Here is a 12,579-nt window from a genome sequence, read left to right on the forward strand (position 1 = left end):
AGAAAGGGAGATAAAAATCTGTTGCAGGCTAAAAGAAAACTGAACAAACAATAACCCCCCCCCAACTTTAATTTTTCAGTTTTCTGTATCAAATTTTATCTAGATATCTTTCAAACAATATTTGTAAGTCACAGCTCTTCCTCCAATCTTTAAAAGATTTTCTCTGTAACAGCAGTAACTCATGACCTTTTAAAGTCACAATCAAGTACTGTGTTAGGATCAATGCATTAGTGTTTATGAGTTCCTCACACAAAAAGCACTGTATAAGGCCCAGTATCTTTTACTATATCCAGAGTGTATAATACCTCTGAAAAGCTCAAAAAGCACAAGTGGAAATTTTCAACTTTTTCCATTTTACATTTGGGCACATTAGTTACAGTAGATGAGGGTAGAAATATGGGGAAGCTTTAAAAATTAATACTAAATCTGTTTTGGGACTTTATGTTCATAAGTCTTGCTGCAGGCAAAGGAAGAATGAACTATTTTTATGGCCTAAAGTAAGTAAACCGAAATATTTCCCTTCCACTGGAAGCAAGGGGAAAATCTCAATTACTCAAATCTCTTTCAGAGTTGTCCAACTCAGTCATAACAAATTTTTTTCAAAATTAATTACACAGACTGTTTCTTCTCTTTGCATATAACATAAGAGTTTAGCAAAAAACTAAACATCATCTCTTAAGAAGCCCTACAAGAAAGCACATCAAGTTAGCAATAGAATGTTTCCTCTACCAGAGCCACAAAAACAACACTGTATCTAGGTAGGTTCTTACCAGGAGGGTCTGTTATCACAGACAAAAACAACAAAAAAGAACAACTCTAGCTTTGCCCAGACACCTGGGAGGAAACTTTTTTCCTCTCTTCATGAATACACCCTGTCATACATAAAATATAGTCTGGTGTGATACTTTCTTTCACTCCACAAATTATTAAACATGTGTCCTGAGAAGGACAGGCCAGAAAATTTAATTGATAATCCTAGTCTTCAGTACTAACTTGACCCTTTGCAAAAATCTTATTCATATATTTACTGCAAAGATAGCCCACATTCATGCAAAACAAGGATTACCATGTGATGCTTTGTGTCCAAAATACTCATATTATTAGTCCAAGAGACAGGTGTTATTTCTGACAAGACTACTATTTACAGAATATTTTTCTCAGAACTAATTATTTAGTGTAGTATTCAAGGAAAAGAGTGGTTTTGAACTGTAATAAGTCTTGGTGACAACATATAAAAAGGATCACAAATCAAGGCCCCAGAGTTACCAAATTATGTCATTATATGCACAATTTTACTAACAAAGGCTTTTGGCCAAGGAAATAATTTTCAGAGTAAAATATACATTTCTAAATAGCACTGATTGCTGGCCAGAGAGTAGTATTCTCAAATTATAGGTCATTAAACATTATCTTTATTACTGTCTGGGAAATTCTCAAAGCTAAGATTAGAGGTCAAGTCATTACTTATGTGGTCTTTAAAAATAAAGTATCTGAACAGATACTAAATCCCTTGAGCAGAAAATAAAATTACTAGAAAGCAAGAACACTCAACAAAAACATGTTTTTCCAAGACCACACACACCTGAGGTATCTATACTGAACTGGGCCAACTTCAAAGGCCAGAGAGATGTCATCAAAGCTGGCCAATCTACTTACAAGCCTGATGACATCTCAGCCTTGAAAATTTTAAACAGGGGTGAGTATGGAGTAAACGCAAATGTCTACTTCAAAGAATAATTACATAGACAAAATTCAAAAAAAACTTACAGAAAATTTGGTTTAGTCCTCAATTTTTAAAATGCCAAAGATACACTGTATTGAGGATTGGAAGGAGTCCCCAGAAACATTTGAATTTCTGGGAAAAGTCTTTAGAAAACACCTTTATCTAGTGTCAAAAAGAAAAAAAAAAAAAACGAGTTATTAGATGTTATTTTGAAGATAGCTATTCAAAGAAAGAGAGGAAAACAACAGAATGGGAAGGACTAGAGAACTCTTCAAGAAAATTAGAGATACCAAGGGAACATTCCATGCAAAGATGAGCTTGATAAAGGACAGAAATGGTATGGACAGAAGCAGAAGATATTAAGAAGAGGTGGCAAGAATACAAGGAAGAACTGTACAAAAAAGATCTTCATGACCAAGATAATCATGATGGTGTGATCACTTACCTAGGGTGATTCACTTCATCCTGGAATGTGAAGTCAAGTGGGCCTTAGAGAGCATCACTACAAACAAAGCTAGTGAAGGTGATGGAATTCCAGTGGAGCTGTTTCAAACCCTGAAAGATGATGCTGTGAAAGTGCTGCACTCAATATGCCAGCACATTTGGAAAACTCAGCAGTGGCCACAGGACTGGAAAAGGTCAGTTTTCATTCCAATCCCAAAGAAAGGCAATGCAAAAGAATGCTCAAGCTACCACACAATTGCACTCATCTCACATGCTACTAAAGTAATGCTCAAAATTCTCCAAGCCAGACTTCAGCAATACGTGAACCATGAACTTCCAGATGTTCAAGCTGGTTTTAAAAAAGGCAGAGGAACCAGAGATCAAATTTCCAACATCCTCTGGATCATCGAAAAAGCAAAAGAGTTCCAGAAAAACATCTATTTCTGCTTTATTGACTAGGCCAAAGCCTTTGACGGTGTGGATCACAATAAACTGTGGAAAATTCTGAAAGAGATGGGAATACCAGACCACCTGACCTGCCTCTTGAGAAACCTATATGCAGATCAGGAAGCAACAGTTAGAACTGGACATGGAACAACAGACTTGTTCCAAACAGGAAAAGGAGTATGTCAAGGCTGTATATTGTCACCCTGCTTATTTAACTTATATGCAGAGTACATCATGAGAAACGCCGGAAGAAGCACAAGTTGGAATCAAGATTGCCGGGAGAAATATCAATAACCTCAGATATGCAGATGACACCACCCTTATGGCAGAAAGTGAAGAAAAACTAAAGAGCCTCTTGATGAAAGTGAAAGAGGAGAGTGAAAATGTTGGCTTAAAGCTTAACATTCAGAAAACGAAGATCATGGCATCTGGTCCCATCACTTCATGGGAAATAGACGGGGAAACAGTGGCTGACTTCATGTTTTTGGGCTCCAAAATCACTGCAGATGGTGGTGACTGCAGCCATGAAATTGAAAGACGCTTACTCCTTGGAAGGAAAGTTATGACCAACCTAGATAGCATATTGAAAAGCAGAGACATTACCTTGCCAACAAAGGTCCATCTAGTCAAGGCTATAGTTTTTCCAGTGGTCATGTATGGATGTGAGAGTTGGACTATAAAGAAAGCTGAGCGTGAATTGATGCTTTTGGACTGTGGTGTTGGAGAAGACTCTTGAGAGTCCCTTGGACTGCAAGGAGATGCAATCAGTCCATCCTAAAGGAGATCAGTCCTGGGTGTTCACTGGAAGGACTGATGCTGAAGCTGAAACTCCAGTACTTTGGCCACTTCATGTGAAGAGTTGACTCACTGGAAAAGACTCTGATGCTGGAAGGGATTGGGGGCAGGAGGAGAAGGGGACGACAGAGGATGAGATGGCTGGATGTCTTCACTGACTCGATGGGCATGAGTTTGGGTGAACTCCGGGAGTTGGTGATGGACAAGGGTGCCTGGCACCCTACGATTCATGGGGTCGCAAAGAGTCGGACATGACTGAGCAACTGAACTGATGAGTGGTATATAATAAGTATTATGTATACTACTTCTCAAAGTAGAGACTCTCATAAGCATCTTGCCTGATAATTTATGGAAAGCCAAATGGTAGATAAACTGTTCTACAACTCAGAATTTGCCCCAAAGGAAAAATAGAGCATGAAATGAAAAGTTATTTTCATATAACAAATGATATATCCAAAACATACTTATTAATACTCAATATTACCTAACCTACAATTGTCACTGCTTTGTAAAAAAGCCTCTACATTGGAAATCAATGCCATGTGGCTATGCACGTAATCCATCAATGATGCGTAGCCTGCTGTTTCATTTCCTCATTTATTTATAACTATGCCATCTGAAAAACATAATTTTACAATGACTTCTGGTTTTATTTGAGAAACATCAGAAGCTGTGTTCTGAACTGTCCTACAGTTTGGTACATAACTTCCATTTTCTAATGATTCAGCATGTATCAAAAGTGTTGTTCACTGCCAAAACACAACCTGGAATCAGTAGCAATGCTGTCTTTTGGCTACACTTGCAAAGTATGGTAACCTGGACACACACTATTCAGAAATAACAATACGTTTATGATAATGCATTTTGTCTGGGTGGGAAATTTTTAGAATTTAAAAACATATTTTAGTGGTATTTAAGGAATCCACAAATTATACAGCATAGAAAAAGCTAAATAAGAATGAGCATATCTTATTCCTTTGTCTCATTCCATGATGATGCAAAAACTCTTTGCCTGTGTGCACAAAGACCTACATGCAAAATTTTTTTATTTCAGTTTTTTAGCAAAACAAAAACAAACAACAACCTAAATCCCTAAATCCCTAAAAAAGCAATTAAAAAATTACTCAGCCTTTCACAACTCTCCACAATGTAAAAGGCTGAGTAAGACTTTTATTATTGGCATCTTGTAGAGCAGAAATCCAGGACAAAGGAAAAAAAAATGTTTTTTAACATTTTGCTGAGCAACCACAAATATTCCACAATGTGGAGAAAAGGGAACCCTTATGCACTGTTGGTGGGGATATGAATTGGTGCAGTCACTACAGAAAACAGTATAGAGATACCTCAAAAAATTAAATATAGAACTATCCTATGATTCAGCAATTCCACTTCTGAGTATTTATCAGAAGAAAATGAAAACACAAATTAGAAAAGATATATTCACCAATATGTTCATTGCATCATTATTTGTAATAGTTAGGATATGGAAAGAACCTAAGTGTCCATCAATAGATGAATGGATTAAAGACATAAGATATATACATATATATACACACCTAAATATATGATGAAATATTACTCAGCCATAAAAAAAATGAAATCTTCCCATATGTGACAATATGAATAGAACCAGAGGATGTTACGCTAAGTGAAATTAGTCAAAGGAAGACAAATACCATATGATTTCACTTATATGTGGAATCTAAAAAACAAATTAACAAACTTAGCAAAAAAGAAACACTGTTATAGATACAGAGAACTAACAGGCAACCATCAGAGAGGAGAGGGTAAGGAGAAGAAACAAGTGAGGGAGATAATGAGGAACAAAATTCCAGGTGCAAAATAAATGAGTCAAAGGTATAAAATGTACAGCATGGGGGTCACACTCAACAACATCTTTCTATGGTGACATATCACAACTAGATTTGCCACGGTGATCACTTTGAAATGTACAGAAACATCAAGTCACCATGCTGTATAACAGGAACTAACATAACATTTTAGGTCAATTATACTTTAAAGACACACTAACTCATAGAAAAAGAAATCAGATTTGTAGTTATGAGAAGTAGGGAGTGAGGGAAGGGGAACTGGATAAAGGCAGTCAAAAGGTACAAACTTCCTGTAAGACAAATAAGTATTAGAGATGTAGTGTTTAACATAGTAAATATAATTAACATTACTGTACGTTATATATGAAGTTGTAGAGTAAGTCCTAAAAGTTCTCCTCACAAAGAAAAACACATTTTTCTCTAGTCTTTAATTGTGTATCTAAGAGATAAATGTTCACTAAATGAAGATCATGGCATCTGGTCCCATCACTTCATGGGAAATAGATGGGGAAACAGTGGAAACAGTGTCAGACTTTATTTTGGGGGGCTCCAAAATCACTGCAGATGGTGACTGCAGCCATGAAATTAAAAGACACTTACTCCTTGGAAGAAAAGTTATGACCAACCTAGATAGCATATTCAAAAGCAGAGACTTTACTTTGCTAACAAAAGTCTGTCTAGTCAAGGCTATGGTTTTTCCAGTGGTCATGTATGGATGAAAGAGTTGGACTGTGAAGAAAGCTGAGCGCTGAAGAATTGATGCTTTTGAACTGTGGTGTTGGAGAAGACTCCTGAGAGTCCCTTGGATTGCAAGGAGATCCAACCAGTCCATTCTGAAGGAGATCAGTCCTGGGTGTTCATTGGAAGGAATGATGCTAAAGCTGAAACTCCAGTGCTTTGGCCATTTCATGTAAAGAGTTGACTCATTAGAAAACACTCTGATGCTGGGATGGATTGGGGGCAAGAGGAAAAGGGGACGAGAGAGGATGAGATGGCTGGATGGCATCACGGACTCAATGGACGTGAGTTTGAGCGAACTCCGGTAGATGGTGATGGACAGGGAGGCCTGGCGTGCTGCGATTCATGGGGTCGCAAAGAGTCAGACACGACTGAGCGACTGAACTGAACTGAAATTTAGGTGACAAACATTTCATAATGTATGTAAGCCAAATCATTAAGCTGTATACCTTAAACATACACAATGCTTTTTTGTCAATTACATCTCATTAAAACTAACACAATAAAAAAAGAAATACTCTACAAAGGGCCAAAATGAAGTGAAATGTGGACATGAATTTGAGCAAACTCCAGGAGATAGTGAAGGACAGGGAAGCCTGGTGTGCTGCAGTCCATGAGGTCACAAAGAGTTGAACACAACTTCTCAACTGAACAACTACAAGAAAGCAATAAACTGGTTTTCACCTTGAGCGATTCTGCTGAATCCTAGAGACCCTGAGCATCCAAACTGTCAAAGAAACAGGATTTAAAACAGGAGATAAAACCTAGGCACCATCCAAAGTAAGGATGTTATTTAGATAATCCTGAATTAAAGGATTCCACCTCCAGTCTAGGGAGGGGGGGAAAAAAACTTGTTTCTCAGTATGTAAAATAAAAGAAACTCATCTATCTATACCATGATATTGAGTAAAATGAAAAAAAAAAAAAAAGTCCCCTAAGAATTTGTAACACTAAGCTGACTTCCTCATGGGCTGTGGTCCAAATTCAAGCTGATTTCCTCATGGGCTGTGGTCCAAATCCAACCTATCAGGGAATTACCTGGAAGCCAGTGGTTAGGACTCCACGCTTTCACTACCAAGCATGCAAGTTCAATCCCTGGTCAGGGAACTAAGATTCCACAAGCTGTGCAGCGTGGCCAAAAATAAAACACACACACACACACACAAAAAAAACCCTAGTATATATGGTTCAGAAAATTTCACTCACAGAATTTATAGTGTTCCTACTCACATAAATGGCAAAGGTCTAGTAAACGTGAAGATGGGTTAAGAAAAACTAATCAAACTGAAACACAAAGAGGAAAAAATGGTGTGAAAACCAATAAAACAAAGCAAAAACAGGATATAGTAGGCAAGAGATAATAATTAAGCTGCCTAACATATGTGTTGGAGAAGGAAATGGCAACCCACTCCAGTATTCTTGCCAGGATTCCATGGACAGAAGAGCCTGGTGGGCTACAGTCCATGGAGTCGCAAAGAGTTGGACACAACTGAGCAACTAACACACAACATATGTGTAATTAGAGACCCAAAAATAGAAGAATTTTAGAGAAATATTTGAAGAAATAATGGACAAAAATTTTCTAAAACAAATGAAAAAAAGAAGCCAAATCACAGTTCCAAGACACCCAGAGAAACCCAAACAAAAATAAATACAACCGAACAAAATTATGTGTAACATAATCAAACTATTGAGAAATAGAAAGAAAACTTTGAAGGTAGAAAATGATACATTGTATTAAAAGAAACAATGGTAAGTGTTACATCAAACTTCTTGCTACAAATTATGCAAGGAAGAAGACAATGGAATGACATTTTCAGTGTACTAAAAGACAAAAGCTATTAACCAGCATTACACACACATTGAACATATCTTTCAAAAATGAACAGGAAATTTAAACTAACACACACTGAGAGAATTTATTCTAGCAAACATAAACAAGAAATTTCCTAAGTAGTTGTTCCAGCAGGAGTATGATAACATATGTCAACTTACAAAGAAATGAAAAGCACTAAAAATATTACAAATTAAGATAAATATACTGCTCAATGTTATGTGCCAGACTGGATGGGAATGGGGTTTAGGAGAGAATGGATATGTGTATATGTATAACTGAGTCCCTTTGCTATTCACCTGAAACTACCACAACACTGTTAAAATCGGCTATACCCCAATACAAAATAAAAAGTTTAAAGTTTAGAATAACAACAAAAAAGATGTAAATATAAAATACATGTTTTCCTCATTGTTAATGATTTTAAAAATAGTTCACTGTCTAAAACATGGGTTGACAAGCTTGCTTGCAGGCTGAATTGGTCACACTCATTTGTTTACAGAATGTCTATGGTTGCTTTCTCCCAACAATGGCAGGTAAGTAAGAGAGCTGAGACAGGAATTATACAGTTGGCAAACCTATTTATATCCCATTAAAAAGCAAGCTTGTCAAATTCTGTAAAGCAGTTATTCAATAAAAAAGCTTGTTAACCCTTGATCTAAAGCAAAATAGTAACAATATACAGTGGATTTCAACACATATCTTTAAGTGTATAACAATAAAAAAAGAATGCAGAAATTTGAAATATAACAAGATGAAGTGATATTATTTAACAACAGGTTACAATAAACTAAAGACATATTGCAAAAAACTAAGGTAATAGATAAATAAAAAAAAATTTTACTAAAGACTAATAAGCCAAAATGAAGATAACACAGGATCATAAAACATACTCAATCTAAAAGAAGGCAGAAAAAAAAAAAAAAGGAATACAGAACAGATGAGAAAAAGACAAAGCAAGCAGCAACGTGGTAGATTTAAATCCAATTACAGCATTAATTACTGGAAATGTAAATGATCTAAAGACCCCAATTAAAAGGCAAAGATTGCCAGATTTAATCTAACAGCATGACTCAACTACATGCAATCACAAGAAACCCTCTTTCAATAAAAAGACACAGATTTGTCCCAAGTAAAAGCACAACCACACCCTCAAGGACGGAAATAATCAAAAGATAATAATTTTTTAAGAGCATATGCAAAAGTTGGAACCCTCATACTTTGCTGATGGATACATGAAATGCTATAGCTGCTGTAGAACATTCTGACAGTTCCTTAAAATGTTAGTTACACTTCAGCAATTCTACTTCTAGAAATATACTAAGAGAAAAGAACAAATACACACAGACACACATGCACAAAAACTTGACTATAAGTGTTCAAAGTAGATTATTCACAGTAACCAAAAAGTACAATTAAAATGTGCATCAAATGATAAATGGATAAATAAAATGTGGCATAGTCATACAAATGAATATTATTTGGCAATAAAAAGGAACAAAGTACTGACACATGCTACAACGTGGATTAACCTTTAACACATAATGCTGACAAGATAGACACGATCATACACTATATGACTGTAAGGTTATATTTATGTGAAATATCCAAAATGGGCAAGTCTATACAGACAGAATGATTAGTGATTGCAAACGGTGAGGGGGAGGGCTTCCCAGGTGGTGCAGGGGTAAAGAATCCACCTGCCAATGCAGGAGACACAAGAGACATGGGTTCAATTTCTGGGTTGGAGAGATCCCTTAAAGAAGGAAATGGCAAGCCACTCCAGTATTCTGGCCTGGGAAACTCCGTGGACAGAGGAGTCTGGCAAGCTACAGTCTATGGCGATGCAGAGAGTCAGACACAACTAAGCATGCGCGCGCACACACACACAAAACACATGGCCAGAGGAAAGGGGTATTATGGAATAATTGATAATAGGTTTAAGAATACTTTTTGTGGCTATATTTTTTTGGAGACTTCCCTAGTGGACCAGTGGTTAAGAATCCACCTGTCAATGCAGGGACACAGGTTCGAACCCTGCTCCAGGATGATTCCATGTGTTAAGGGGCAACAAACACCTTGAGCCACAACTACTGAAGCCTGCACACCCTAGAACCTGTGCTCTGCATTAAGAGAAGTCACTGCAATGAGAAGCTCACTCATGTACCCCCGCTGACCACAACTAGAAAAAAGTCTGTGCACAGCAACAAAGACCCAGTGTAGCCAAAAATATATAAAAGTCTTTTAAAATTTCATAAACATTAAAAAAAAAAACCACTAAACTGTATACTCAAAAACCATTAAGAGTGAATTTTATTATAATTTATTTTACCTTTAAAAAAATAACCAAGGGACTTCCTTGCTGGTCCAGCGGCTAAGATTCCAAGCTCCCAATGCAGAGGGCCCAGGTTTGATCCTGGTCAGGGAACTCAATCCCACATGCCGCAACAAAAGAGTTGACATGCCACAACTAATGGTGCTGCGTACCACATCAAAGATCGAAGATCCCGTGTGCCACGACTAAGACCCAGTGCAGCCAAATAAATTTTTTTTTAATATTTAAAAAATAAAATATAGCCAAGAGTGAACTTTCCTGGTGGCCAGGTGGCTAAGACTTTGTGTTCCCAATGCAGGGGGCCTGGGTTCAATTCCTGTTCAGGGAACCAGATCCCACCATGCTGCAACTAAGAGTTTCCATGCCACAACTAAGGGTTTGCAAGCCGTGATTAAAGATCCCTCATGACACAACTAAAAGATTCTACACTCTGCAAATAAGACCTAGCACAATCAAATAAATAAGCAAAAACCTTATTTTTTTTAAGCAAAAACTTAAAAAAAAAAAAGCCAAAATACTTAAACTGACATTTCATCAAAGAGGTAAGAATGACGAATAAATGCTCAACATCATTAGTTATTAAAGACAAAAATTAAGCCCACAAAGAGATACTGTTACAGTTATTACAACAGCTAGAATTAACAACAAAAAAAGACAATACCAAGTGTTGGTGAAGATGGAAGCAACTAGAACTCTCACATATAGATGGTGGGCATGCAAAATGGTATAGCCACTCGGAAAAGAGTTTGGTGGTTTCTTATAAATGTAAGCAATGATTTACCCTTCAACACAGTAACCCCACTCCTAGATATTTACCTAAGAGAAACAAAACATATGTCCATGTACAGACTGTACACAAATATTTACGGCTGGGTTATCCAGAATTGCCAAAAACTGGAAACTCAATGTCCACGAAGAATTGCATGGACAAACTGTGGTACAATTATACAACAGTATGCTATTGAGCAATAAAAACAAACAAACTACTGATATACTAAGCAACATGGAGACGTCTCAAAACCATTGTTAAGCCAAGCAAGATAGATGCAGAAGGTTGCATAATTATGATTCTATTTACAAAACATTCTTAAAAAAGCAAAACTATAAGAACAAAAAGCAAATCAACAGTTGTTAGTGGGTGAGGGTAAAGAGACAACTAACTACAAATGAATATAAAGGAATGTTTTGAGGGGATGTAAATATTCTATAACTGTGGTGATAATTACACAGCAGCATGTTTCTCAAAACATACAGAACTATACAACTGAAATGGGTACATTTCACTCTATATAGATTATACATGAGAAACAAACATTACTTTCAACAAAATGGAAATAACAGACTAATTCTAAAATGTTGTTAACGCAGAAGAAATCCACCCTTACACACTGATCCCCAGCTAGCTACCTGCTTTGGACAGCATCATGTGGACCATGCAGATCCCACATGTCTCCAAAGTTTGGGGCATGGGGGGCCTGGGGCACATGGTGTGTAGTTATGGTTCAGCTGGGGGATCTGGAGCAGTCCTGGGAAGATGTTGCAGAAGCCTCACTGTGCGTGAAACAGCATAGAAGCCCCCTTCCTTATTACCAGTCTCTTCAAACCGTATGCCAGATATTCTCAATATTACAGTGAAATATTACATTAAATTATTTTTGGAATAGTTTGAGACTGCTGAATTAAATATCAACTAAATGTAAATAATAAACCTAAGACGGCATAGTGGAAGGACGTGAGCTCACCTCTTTATGGAAACCCCAAAATCACAACTGCCGAACCATTAACAGAAAAACACTGGAACCGACCAAAAAAGATACCAAAGATAAAGAAAAATCCACAAGACAGCGCAGAAGGAGCACAATCATGATAAAATCAAATCCTATATCCACTGGGAGGGCAACCCACTAACTAGAAAATAACTATATCACAGTTCTTGCACAACAGTTCTAAGCCATGTGTCAGGCCCTCCAGCCTGCGGATCTGGCAACAAGAGTAGATCCCAGAGAATCTAGCTTTGAAGGTCAGCAGGGTTTGATCACAGGACTGGGGGAAACATAAACTCCATTCCTGGAGGGGGTACACAAGGTCTCAAATGCACTAGGACCCAGGGAAAAAAGCAATGACCTCAGAAGAGCCTGGGCCAAATCTACCTGCTGGAATTGGAGAGTCTCCTGTGGAAGCAAAGAGTAGCTGGGGCCCACTGCAGGGAAAAAAGACACCGGCAGTAGCAGTTCTGGGGAGTGCTCACTGGCATGAGCCCTCCTAAACGCTGCCATTTTCTCATAAGAACTGGCCCCACCCAACAACCTGTAGGTTCCAGTGCAGGTACATTTTGGATCAAAAAACCACAGCCCCATGCATTAGTAGAAAAAGTGCTTAAATTCTTTCTAAGCATACAGCTGCCCGATAAACACAACCCTTGACACTGCCT

The 12,579-nt window shown here is 37.4% G+C and overlaps 1 protein-coding gene across 3 annotated transcripts in view; it reads right to left on the reverse strand.

The window, feature by feature from the left end:
• The window catches only part of PFDN1 (prefoldin subunit 1), a 72,368-nt gene that overhangs the window by 33,683 nt on the left and 26,106 nt on the right, over nt 1–12,579 (reverse strand). The window lies entirely within an intron of this gene.

The sequence above is a fragment of the Ovis canadensis genome, chromosome 5 (genome assembly GCF_042477335.2).
Source record: "Ovis canadensis isolate MfBH-ARS-UI-01 breed Bighorn chromosome 5, ARS-UI_OviCan_v2, whole genome shotgun sequence".
Taxonomy (NCBI): Eukaryota; Metazoa; Chordata; class Mammalia; order Artiodactyla; family Bovidae; genus Ovis; species Ovis canadensis.